The 12399-nt window shown below is 47.6% G+C and overlaps 1 protein-coding gene across 4 annotated transcripts in view; it reads right to left on the reverse strand.

Moving 5' to 3' along the window:
- Window positions 1-12399, reverse strand: part of TTC28 (tetratricopeptide repeat domain 28) — a 511170-nt gene that overhangs the window by 71296 nt on the left and 427475 nt on the right. The window lies entirely within an intron of this gene.

The following is a 12399-nucleotide window of genomic DNA, read 5'->3' on the forward strand; positions in this document are numbered from 1 at the left end:
CAATTTACCCCTTCATGTCACAAGCTGTAGACTTGCCTACAGCTCAACTGCCTGTCCAGTACAAAGGCTGGTCAGGAATTTGGACTTTTGCAGTCTATGACAATTATCCTATCCCCATGCTACTGGGGGAAGACTTGGCCAACCAGGTGAGGCGGGCCAAGAGAGTGGGAATGGTTACACGTAGCCAAACCAGGCAAGCTTCCAGACCCATTCCTGTTCCTGAGCCGTCCACAGAGGCCCCGTCTGTGTTACCAGAGACCCAGACAGAGGTAGTGGACCCGGATTCCATGCCAACCACTGAAACAGCCACAGCACCTCCAGTCCCAGGCCCGGAACTGGAACAGCAACCAGCACCAGCAAGTGCAACCACATCTTCAAACTCAACGCCAGAGGGCGCCAGCGAGCCAGAACTGGCAGAAGCAAAAGACAGCCATACCCAAAAGGCTCAGCCAGAGCCTGAAATACCCTCAGGTGCACCAGCGGAGAGCGGTTCACCAGCAACGGAAACAACCCCATCACCTACATCGCTTCCAGAGGGACCAAGCCCAAGTCCACAGTCTGAGGAAGAACTGGTGACCCCAGCCTCAAGGGAACAGTTCCAGGCTGAGCAGGAAGCGGATGACAGCCTTCAGAAAGCTTGGGCGGCGGCACGGAGCACCCCACCGCCTCTCAGCTCTTCTAATCGATCCCGGTTTGTTATAGACCAAGGACTTTTATACAAGGAAATTCTTTCTGGTGGACACCGGGAAGAATGGCAGCCGCAAAAACAGTTGGTGGTTCCAACTAAGTACCGGGGGAAGCTCTTAAGCTTAGCCCATGATCATCCCAGTGGCCATGCTGGGGTGAACAGAACCGAAGACCGGTTGGGGAAGTCCTTCCACTGGGAGGGGATGGGCAAGGACGTTGCCAAGTATGTCCGGTCTTGTGAGGTATGCCAAAGAGTGGGAAAGCCTCAAGACCAGGTCAAGGCCCCTCTCCAGCCACTCCCCATAATTGAGGTCCCATTTCAGCGAGTAGCTGTGGATATTCTGGGCCCTTTCCCAAAAAAGACGCCCAGAGGAAAGCAGTACGTACTGACTTTAGTGGACTTTGCTACCCGATGGCCAGAAGCAGTCGCTCTAGGCAACACCAGGGCTAACACTGTGTGCCTGGCCCTAACAGACATCTTTGCCAGGGTAGGTTGGCCCTCTGACATCCTTACAGATTCAGGGTCTAATTTCCTGGCAGGGACCATGGAAAAACTGTGGGAAACTCATGGGGTGAATCACTTGGTTGCCACCCCGTACCACCATCAAACCAATGGCCTGGTGGAAAGGTTCAATGGAACTTTGGGGGCCATGATACGAAAATTCATCAACGAATTCTCCAATAATTGGGACCTAGTGTTGCAGCAGTTGCTGTTTGCCTACAGGGCTGTACCACATCCCAGTTTAGGGTTTTCACCATTTGAACTTGTGTATGGTCACGAGGTTAAGGGGCCATTACAGTTGGTGAAGCAGCAATGGGAGGGGTTTACGCCTTCTCCAGGAACTAACATTCTGGACTTTGTAAGCAACCTACAAAGCACCCTCCGACACTCTTTAGCCCTTGCTAGAGAGAACCTAAAGGATGCTCAAGAAGAGCAAAAGGCCTGGTATGACAGACATGCCAGAGAACGTTCCTTCAAGGTAGGAGACCAGGTTATGGTCTTGAAGGCGCAACAGGCCCATAAGATGGAAGCATCATGGGAAGGGCCATTCACGGTCCAAGAGCGCCTGGGAGCTGTAAACTACCTCATAGCATTTCCCAATTCCTCACTAAAGCCTAAAGTGTACCATGTTAATTCTCTCAAGCCTTTCTATTCCAGAGACTTACAGGTTTGTCAGTTTACAGTCCAGGGAGATGATGCTGAGTGGCCTGACGGTGTCTACTACGACGGGAAAAAAGACGGTGGCGTGGAAGAGGTGAACCTCTCAACCACCCTGGAACGTCTGCAGCGGCAACAAATCAAGGAGCTGTGCACTAGCTTCGCCCCATTGTTCTCAGCCACCCCAGGATGGACTGAACGGGCATACCACTCCATTGATACAGGTAATGCTCACCCAATCAGAACCCCACCCTACCGAGTGTCTCCTCATGCCCAAGCTGCTATAGAACGGGAGATCCAGAACATGCTACAGATGGGTATAATCCGCTCATCTACCAGTGCATGGGCATCTCCAGTGGTTCTGGTACCCAAACCAGATGGGGAAATACGCTTTTGCGTGGACTACCGTAAGCTAAATGCTGTAACTCGTCCGGACAACTATCCAATGCCACGTACCGATGAGCTATTGGAGAAGTTGGGACGTGCCCAGTTCATCTCTACAATAGACTTAACCAAGGGGTACTGGCAAGTACCGCTAGATGAACCTGCCAAGGAGAGGTCAGCATTCGTCACCCATGCGGGGGTGTATGAATTCAATGTCCTTCCTTTCGGCCTTCGAAATGCACCCGCCACCTTCCAGAGGCTGGTAGATGGTCTACTAGCTGGACTGGGAGAATTTGCAGTTGCCTACCTCGATGATGTGGCCATTTTTTCAGACTCCTGGCCCGAACACCTACTACACCTGGAAAAGGTCTTTGAGCGCATCAGGCAGGCAGGACTAACTGTTAAGGCCAAAAAGTGTCAAATAGGCCAAAACAGAGTGACTTACCTGGGGCACCAGGTGGGTCGAGGAACCATAAACCCCCTACAGGCCAAGGTAGATGCTATCCAAAAGTGGCCTGTCCCACGGTCCAAAAAGCAGGTCCAATCCTTCTTAGGCTTGGCCGGATACTACAGGCGATTTGTACCACACTACAGCCAAATCGCTGCCCCAATGACCGACCTGACCAAAAAGACCCAGCCAAATGCAGTTAAGTGGACTGATGAGTGTCAAAAGGCCTTTACCCAACTTAAGGCAACGCTCATGTCGGACCCTGTGCTCAGGGCCCCGGATTTTGACAAGCCATTCCTAGTAACCACAGATGCATCTGAGCGTGGTATAGGAGCAGTGCTCATGCAGGAAGCAACAGATCATAACTTCCATCCTGTCGTGTTTCTCAGCAAGAAACTGTCTGAGAGGGAAAGTCACTGGTCAGTCAGTGAGAAGGAATGCTATGCCATTGTGTACGCCCTGGAAAAGCTACGCCCATATGTTTGGGGACGGCGGTTCCAACTACAAACTGACCATGCTGCACTAAAGTGGCTTCATACTGCCAAGGGGAACAACAAGAAACTTCTTCGTTGGAGTTTAGCTCTCCAAGATTTTGATTTTGAAATTCAACACATCACAGGAGCCTCTAACAAAGTAGCTGATGCACTCTCCCGTGAGAGTTTCCCAGAATTCAGTAGTTAAAAAGTGTTCTTAAAATGTAGAAGTCTGTTAGTTATATACTTAGAAGTATATGTAAAGGTCTATGTGTTGTATTAATCTGTTTATTTTCAAGTTCTAGAAGGAAATCGCCGCCAGTGAGCTTCCCCACTGTCTGCAATTTGGGGGGCGTGTCATAAACAGATAGCTAAGGGTTAATGTCTCTTTCACCTGAAGCACCTGACCAGAGGACCAATCAGGAAACCGGATTTTTTCAACTTTGGGTGGAGGGAATTGTGTCTCTGAGTCTTTGTTTTCCGTCTGCCTGCTTTCTCTGAGCTTTGGAGAAGTAGTTCTACTTTCTAGTCTTCTGTTTCTAAGTGTAAGGACAAAGAGATCAGCTAGTAAGTTATATGGTTTCTTTTCTTTGGTATTTGCATGAATATAAGTGCTGGAGTGCTTTGATTTGTATTCTTTTGAATAAGGCTGTTTATTCAATATTCTTTTAAGCAATTGACCCTGTGTTGTATCATCTAATACAGAGAGAACATTTGTATGTATTTTTCTTTCTTTTTATATAAAGCTTTCTTTTAAGACCTGTTGGAGTTTTTCTTTACTTCAGGGAAATTGAGTCTGTACTCACCAGGGAATTGGTGGGAGGAAGAAGTCAAGGGGAGATCTGTGTGTTGGATTGCTAGCCTAATTTTGCATTCCCTCTGGGGGAATAGGAAAGTACTTTTTGTTTCCAGGATTGGGAACAGAGAGGGAGATTCACTCTGTTTGGATTCACAGAGCTTGTGTCTGTGTATCTCTCCAGGAGCACCTGGAGGGGGGAAGGGAAAAAGGGTTATTTCCCTTTGTTGTGAGACTCAAGGGATTTGGGTCTTAGGGTCCCCAGGAAAGGTTTTTCAGGGGGACCGGAGTGCCCCAAAACACTCTAATTTTTTGGGTGGTGGCAGCAGGTACCAGGTCCAGGCTGGTGGCTAAGCTTGGAGGTTTTCATGCTAACCCCCATATTTTGGACGCTAAGGTCCAAATCTGAGACTAAGGTTATGTCACTTATATGTTGTTATGGGAGATGGTGGATGGAATTGTGAGTGATCCCGTGAATCTGTTGTGCAAACAGAGCTCAGAGCATAATGGAGGTTTGCATCAGAGATGGCAGGGTCTCTGCATTCCTAGAGAGTGGGGCTCAGCTGCCTAAACCTTGGTGAATGTGTAACCCCATTGGTCAAAGGAGACATGGGGACAGATTTAAGGAGCTCACTTTCTATTCTGTTTCTCGTGCCCTATTTGTTACTACCCACTATCCGGAAAGGATGGGTCTAATTCTTATAGAGAAGATCAAGAGCCAACATGTACATACAGGGCATGTTGGAAGCAGCATTCACATGCAAGATACAATCCCCAAAGCCCAGGAAATGTCAGCTGGGGATGGAGGGAACTGATTTTAGATACTGACTTTAATAGAAATCACACAGCCCAATCTCCAAGCATAGCTTGGACAATGTAACCCTAAGGGTGTGTCTGCAACCAACAGCAGCAAAAGAACTTCAGGATATATTGTCTATAAAATCTCCACAGCTCCGAAACCCTCCGCACCACAGAGGATGAGAACGATCTGGAGCCTTTATTTCTTGTAAGGTGCTGGTTGGGTTGGCATTAATCCAGTGATTATTTATTATTATTTGGATAGCACAGATACCATGCTTCAAGCTCATATGGGCTTAAGGGGAAGGATGCCACTTCCACTCTTACATCTGCTCCCCTAGAGATATTTGACCTCAGATGTACTCTCATCACTTCTAACAGGAGCCCTTTTTAAAAAAATTGCTCACATGCTGTTTGTTTCTGTCAGCTGCTGCCTTCAGTGAAATGAATAACCTAATTGCGCAGCTGTGAAGAGCTCTGGATTCCCTTCAGGGAGCCATTCCTGGAAGGTCACACCTCCCTCAGCAGAATGAATTCCACTTTTACTCAAATGAGGGATAATTAAGAATTCAGTAACTGTGGATTTGGAAATGTTTGGGACAGAGTAAATTGCCAGCTGTAGTTTTCCTATTACTCTGCCCAATGCCAGTGTCTGTCACTTACGTACATATAGTTATAGCTACTTAAAAGTAGAGTGACCAGATAGCAAGTGTAAAAAATTAGGACGGGGTCAGGAGCAATAGGTGCCTATATAAGAAAAAGCCCCCAAAATCAGGACTGTCCCTATAAAATCGGGACATCTGGTCACCTTACTTAAAAGACACCACCTCAGTTTAAAGCACTGAACTTTCATAATCCCACAACACCCCAGTGAGGTAGGTGGGTGAATATTAACCTCATTTTAGAGACAGGGAAGCTCAGAAAGAGAAAGGGGAAGTGACTTGTTCAAGGCCACATGGTGAGTTCAGTGGAAGAGATAGGATCAGAACTCAGGACTGCCCTGAATCCCAGTCCTATGTTCCTTCCTCCAGATCATACTGGCTTCCACCATCAGCCAACTACAGGGCAAGCATGTGAACATGTGTCTGTGCACACACCACCACATGTTGCATTCACAGCCAGTATCCCAGGAAAGCATACATGATATGTACCCACAAGACACACCTGGATTTCTGCCTCATGTACACCTGCTTCTCCTAAATGTGAATGCTCAAATCTCAATATCTGGGATTCTCCAAAGGAATTTTCCAGGCTTCTACTTTTATTGCATTCCAAACATTTCAAAGCTGGGAATTTCTGTAACCAGGTTTATACTCATTTTTCTTTTCTTTATAATTGTCCAGCAACATCCCAGAGCCAAACGTCTAACATTTTCTTGTATTTTGTTCCTGCACTTCTAACCCAGCCATGTTCTGGTCATGAATGAATTTACAGGAAATGGCTGCATAAGTAGCAAGGATGCGATTCCTGGTGCTGCTTTTGCACCCTTCAGGCACACAAACTCTGCACAGCACTGAGCCTCAGTCCCCACACGGATCAGACTGACATAACCCTTCTCCCTCCCCCAGAAAACTGGGCAGCAAAGCAGAGAGTGGCAAATACCAGTTTTCTCCTAGATACATGCAGTCCATCTCCAGCTAACTGCTCCTGCTGCAAGCTTGCTATTGTTCTCTTTAAAGCCTTTGAAGCCAGTTAACTTTCTTCACTCCGCTACCACCCTCTTTGATCTGTTTCTCTTCCCAATCACCACCCCACATCTCTCTGACCCTGGCCAGGTAAATGCAGCTCCAGAGTTGTTTGCGTTGTGCCTGTCTGCTCCTCTTTAAAAAATGACCTGGGCTGTGAATTGCTGTGCTTTTGTGCTAGAGTCTCAGAGATTGGGCTGCAACCACAACACTCTTCAGACAGGAACACATTCCAGAGCTTACAAAGCATGTTTAGCTTTTACAGGATTAAGGTAATAATTTTCATGCTAACAAAAATGGCTGGCAAGTCTCAAGGAGCTAGAGGAACCCACAAGTGATTTCTCTAGCAGAAGGGCAGGACTTTACTTGGCAGAGTTCCACTGAAAGGCAGATAGAAAGTGACTTGTTTTCACAAGGGTCCTGATATGGCAGCTATCCTACTCAATAAGGGAAAGTTTCTTTTCTGTTTGCTAGTGCTCTGGACAGGCCCCTTCCTCATAAAGCAGGTGACAAATATTTCTCTCACGCTGGACTTGATGCCAGTTATTACAGTCAGGCCAGAAGACTTTGCAAATGCAGAGAGCTGTTGAGAAAAGAATTTCATTCACAAACTGCTCATAAATTTCCAGGCAGCTTCCAAGAATCTTCTGAGCAGCCCATGAATATAAAGAGCCTGAAAGTTCCTGGGCTGTAATTTGTCTCTCTATGTATGAGTGTTCTTGGCTGAAGTACCTGAGTTGAAGTCATTATGGGTCCAAATCGCTGTCCGTCAGGCTAGATTTCTGCAGCCCTGTAGGTTGTTTCTTGCCAATTTTCAAAGTGTTACTACTCTCCTATCTCAGGTATTTCCAACCACTGGCAAGAGCCCAGATGCTTCCCAAGGCTTCAGACACTTAAATGGAGATACATTTTTTGTGTTCAGTTTTTCTCCTGGAGAGGACTCTTTCTTATCTTTGAACCATCATCTGAGACAGCAAGGGAAACATCCAAAGGTCTCTGGAAGTTCAACCCAGTGGTCCCCACCTTTGCAAATCACCAGTCACCACTCAAACTCTTGTCTAGAGAACAGTAGAGGAAATACTATTAGCTGATAGTTTAGTGGGATATGATGACATCCTCTTGTACAACAACATTGGCAGATACCATCAACACTGTCCCCAACCCTTGGAGGTCACTGTGGTTCACAGAAGGCCTGCAACTGATGGAGCAATGAGGGAGAAGGCTGAAGCGCCAGTGGTGCAGAACTCACTGCATGTCTGTTCATTTATCACAGAGAGCATTTCTGTCTCTCGCTACCATGGTAGAGACAGTGGCAAGGAAGCTGTTCTCTCTCTCTGGCAGAGTGTCCAACAAAGTCAGGCCCAGTGGAACCACATGCCTATTCTGTGCAGGCAGGAGAACTCCACAGCCCTCTTGCTAAGAGCAACTTCCTAGCAAGCTGGCTAAAAAGACAGATGGGATTTGGGATCTCTGGAGAATACCACCAGGCCGTATTAGGGCAAGAAGTTAAAAGCCCACCAACCCATACGGCAAACCTTCATGCTGGTGTGCTCAGTGATATGCTGGAGGAGAAGTTGTGTCCTCCCCTGCAGCAGGTTCATTATTTCCTCCTTGGCAGAATCCCACCCTGGGCCCCAGCTGCAGAGGGTTCCATCCTTTTCAGTGCATGGGCCTGGCTACCAGGGGACACATTAGTCAGTATGGCCTGAGCGGTCACTAGCTGTGAATGCCATATGATGGTGCTGACACTGAGCGGGAGTGTCTCTGTGTGTAGTGAAGGGTGCCAGTCACAGCCACTGCATTTCTTGCTGCAAAGAGTTTGTATTGGGAGACACATTTTGCAGGGAACTCCCTCCCTGCATGTGTTTGATTAGCATGAGTTGGAAAATCAGTGAAGGGATAAAAGACAAAGCAATTAAGGAATGTTGCAATGAGATTGTTTTTGTGTAGCCAACACATTTTATTGGACGTGACTGACTTCTTAAAGCCAATTCCACTTCACATGGCCTATTAAGAATCACACATTGTATTATTTGTCTGAGCTCATCAAACGCCAACAACAGGCCTTCAATGTCTGTGACAGCCCTGGGAAACCTGAGATTTTGTCACTTCAAACCCATCACCTTCATTCTGCTAAATTATAGAAGTAGCTGCTGTAAGTGTTATGCCCACAGAGTTGGCTTGTGGTCGCTGAGTCCTCAACTCTTATACCTGAACACGAAACTGGACACCAGGAGCCTTGTGGATACCTAGGGCCTTCGTAAAAGAGGCAAACCCAGCGAGGTTGGCAGTGTGGCTAGTCTAGCAGATAAGTAAAGGACATTCATCCCCTTTGCCCCACTGCCACATCTGATGTGTGGAGCTGGCTGCCGTGCACATAGGTGAAGCTTCCTCCTTCCACTACTACCTGCATAAGGAGCGCTTTGGGTCTTAATGGATATGTCACATCTCAATACCCAGAAGCAGACATGCCAGGACTAGAGAATCCACGCCACAGACAGATGACCAAACTAAATAGATTGACTTCTGGTGGATGGAGTTTATGCTCCTGCCATCTGCCCTGTGAGTGCTGCATCTGCTAGCAGCTTCAATCTCAGCAGCTGCGTAAGGCTCCCTGGCAAAGTTTAAAAAGAAGTAAAATTATTAGATTATTTCCTCTTTCCAGACAAGTCTGGTGCCCTCTGCTCCAGCTTGTGTTTGGAATAGTGGCCTAAACCGGGAAAACCAGAAGCAAAACCACTGAGCTATCCCCTGGATATGCCTGATAACAAACTGCTTCTAACCACCTGAGCAGTGTCTCTGCCTCCTTCTGACTAGGGAGAAGAGAACTCACTTGCTGAGGACCTGTCACACGTGTGTGCAGATTGAAGAGCACAGTCCCAGTAAAAAAAGGGGAAGTATGAAATCCATGGGAAGGCTGATATAATCGGGGGGGGGGGGTACACTTCCAAACTACGGGCAGGTGCAAACTTGACAGGCATGTCCAACGGCCTCAACTCATCCCTCCACCACGAAGGAATTGTCAGCTGTCACCCCCAGCACCCTCCGAGGGCACTGAGCCCAAAAGGGTATTCATCCAGGGAGGCAAGCAGGGCTCAGGCCCCACTTAGGGTTAGAAAGAACAGTTTTTAATCTGAGTTTTGTGTGTCTCCTGCACTGCTTGTAGAAACCTCCTCTGACTCTCTGTGTCATTGCAGCCACCATGTGTTAGATTGCCATCTCAATCTGCTATGGGCACAGAACTCCCCTCTTGTGTCTGAGCTGAGGGGTTTGCTGCATGCCTTCGGAAAGCATGACAGCAGCAATGCGGTTCAAGAAGCCTTGGATGTCACACACAAAATAAGCAATGCTGATCCCTTCCTTGTAATCCACTGCTTGCACTAAGCAGCTTGGCTGTAACTCTGAACTAATTCATCAAGTCTGGATTGAATCCAAATTCAGGTAATCAAGAGCAGGAGGCCAATCTGCACAGCACAGTTCATTCATTCCCCCGCCACTATGTGGTGCTCCCACGCCCAGGAGCACAGTAATGACTTAATCTTGCTTCAGTGTGGAGGAACGGCCAATGACTTCGACGTCCCTTCCAGCTCTATATTTCTTTGGTTCTGTGACTTCCTGCTACAATTCCTGGACAAAGGTGCCTTTCCCCACTAGCTCAAAAATTAGGCATTTTTTAAACACCTTTTAAAAAGCATTTTAGGTTGAGTTTTCTCCCTAGTCACCTGAAGAAAAAAGGTGAGGCTAAGCTAGTATACTATAGCGCCCTAGTCTGAAACTCTCTGCTTTGCAAACCTTTCCAACAAACCCTTGTCTCTCTCTCGGACACTCACCCTTCAGTTTAGTTTGGGATCACACCAGGATAAGTAGTTTCAGCAATCTTTAGGGCACAAGATGAGAATTATCCAGGTCTTCCATCTTCCTTACAGATTCTGGCACAGAGAGAAGAACAAGCTCCCCGCCCACACTTGGTAACAGAATTCACAGCCTCCCCAGGGATTCCTTTCTAAGCTGGGGACTGCATCTGTTCAGTAACCCAGCATGGCTTGCTAATAGCTGTCCACAGTGTGTCCCCAGGATATCCCATCCTATCACAGGGCAGGGATGTCAGTGAGAAATCAGAGACAAAGCTGACGGGAAATCTGCCTGAGATGTTTTAACTGTGTGGAGTGTGATCTGAACTGCAAAAATCAGCCTGAACCTCTTAACACAATCAAATAGAAAATCCATCGAAATCAGACTGAGGTGTGAAGGCGGGGCAGAGCGAGTGCAGGCATTGCTGGGGAGAGGTTTCCGCAGCACCTCTTGGTTTTATTGCTACCTTCTGCACAGGAAGGTCTGACTCACGTTACTGCACCATCAGGTACCCGGACTTGGCTGGTTCCTGTGGCAGGCACCAGTACAGCTATTAACAGAGATTAATTGGGGGGGGAGGGGTTGCAACTTTTTCTGCACTGTCCACAAAATCCTGAGCAAAATTTACTTTTTGGCTCAATTCCACAAAAATGAAATTTGTTTCTTTGCTAGAACTATTTGCATGAGAAATCAGTTTTCTGAGTGATGCCCCACTCAGCCGTAACTGCGCTCTGTCCCCAGAGGTCCAGGCCTGAGGAAGCTCAGTCAGAGCAGAGCAGAGCCTTCCATGACCTAGCACATACTTCTGTGATGAAGGCAGCAACGTAAGACTTCAAGATTACAAATGAGATCATTCCCACTGCAAGCAGATCCTGGCAGACCCTGCCCCCAGACAGCAGGGAACTTCCTCCCTGTTAATAGGAGAGTCAGACAAACAAATTGATCTTCAACACACTGGACTAATCACTGAAATCAGAAGCAAGATAGGCTCTGCAAAAAGTTTCTTATAGTGCAGCATCTGTAGCGCCCTGCATTACTGTTAGTGATCCAACCAAAGGAAAGTCACCCACAATTCTCAGTACTGCAGAAACAGTGCTATGGTTACAAGAGAATGTGGATTCAGTTTAAAGAATTTTCAAACACAATAAAACAGAACAAACCATTGCCTACATTCCCATACGTGTTCAGGGCCAGGGACGGCTCTCTGTTTTTTGGCACCCCAAGCATGGCAGTCAGGGAGCCTTCGGCGGCATTTCTGCGGGAGGTCTGTCGGTCCCGTGGCTTCGGTGGCGGTTCTGCGGGTGATCCTCTGGTCCCGAGCCTTCAGAGTACCCACCACCAAAGCTGCGAGACCTGGTGGACCTCCTGCAGGAACGCTGCCAAAGGCTCCCTGACTGCTGCCCTCACAACAACTGACAGGCCGCCCCCACCCCAGCTTGCCGCCCCAGGTATGAACTTTCTGTGCTGGTGCCTGGAGCTGCCCCTGTTCAGGGCCTAGGTAATGACCCAGGATAGCAGATACACTTGCTCTTCTTTTCACCTGGGGTAAATTAGACTTCCAAAGTGCAAGTCGGTTACTAAACTGATTCTTCTTCTGGCATATGCTTCTGACAGCACAAACAATGCATTAGATGAAACTAACCTGCTCAGAATATAGAGTTTGACTGTACAGTGGGGTTCTTTGCTGCTGTACAGTGGGGTTCACTTTTAATCAGAAAATTAAGCCTACATCTACACTAGAGAGCTTACAGTGGCACAGCTGTACCAATGCAGCTGCACCACTGTAAGATCTCTTGTGCACCAGCTCTGTGCCAATGGGAGAGAGCTCTTTCATTGACATAATTAAGTCACCCTCAACGAACAGCGGTAGCAGCTATGTTGGCATAGCATGTTTTCTGCCGACATAGTGCTATGCACACTACCACTTCTGCTGGTGAAACGTATGTCACTCAGAGGTGTGTTTTTTTTCATATCCCTGAGCAACGTAAGTTTTGCCGACATAAGTGGTAGTATAAACATGGCCTTAGTGTCATCATATCCTTTATGGTAAAACCTCCTACCTGTTCAATTCACAGAGCAGGTGCAAGGATGGGGATGCCCCTGACTCCATCCTGCGG

The sequence above is a fragment of the Gopherus flavomarginatus genome, chromosome 15 (assembly GCF_025201925.1).
Source record: "Gopherus flavomarginatus isolate rGopFla2 chromosome 15, rGopFla2.mat.asm, whole genome shotgun sequence".
In the NCBI taxonomy this organism is placed as follows: Eukaryota; Metazoa; Chordata; order Testudines; family Testudinidae; genus Gopherus; species Gopherus flavomarginatus.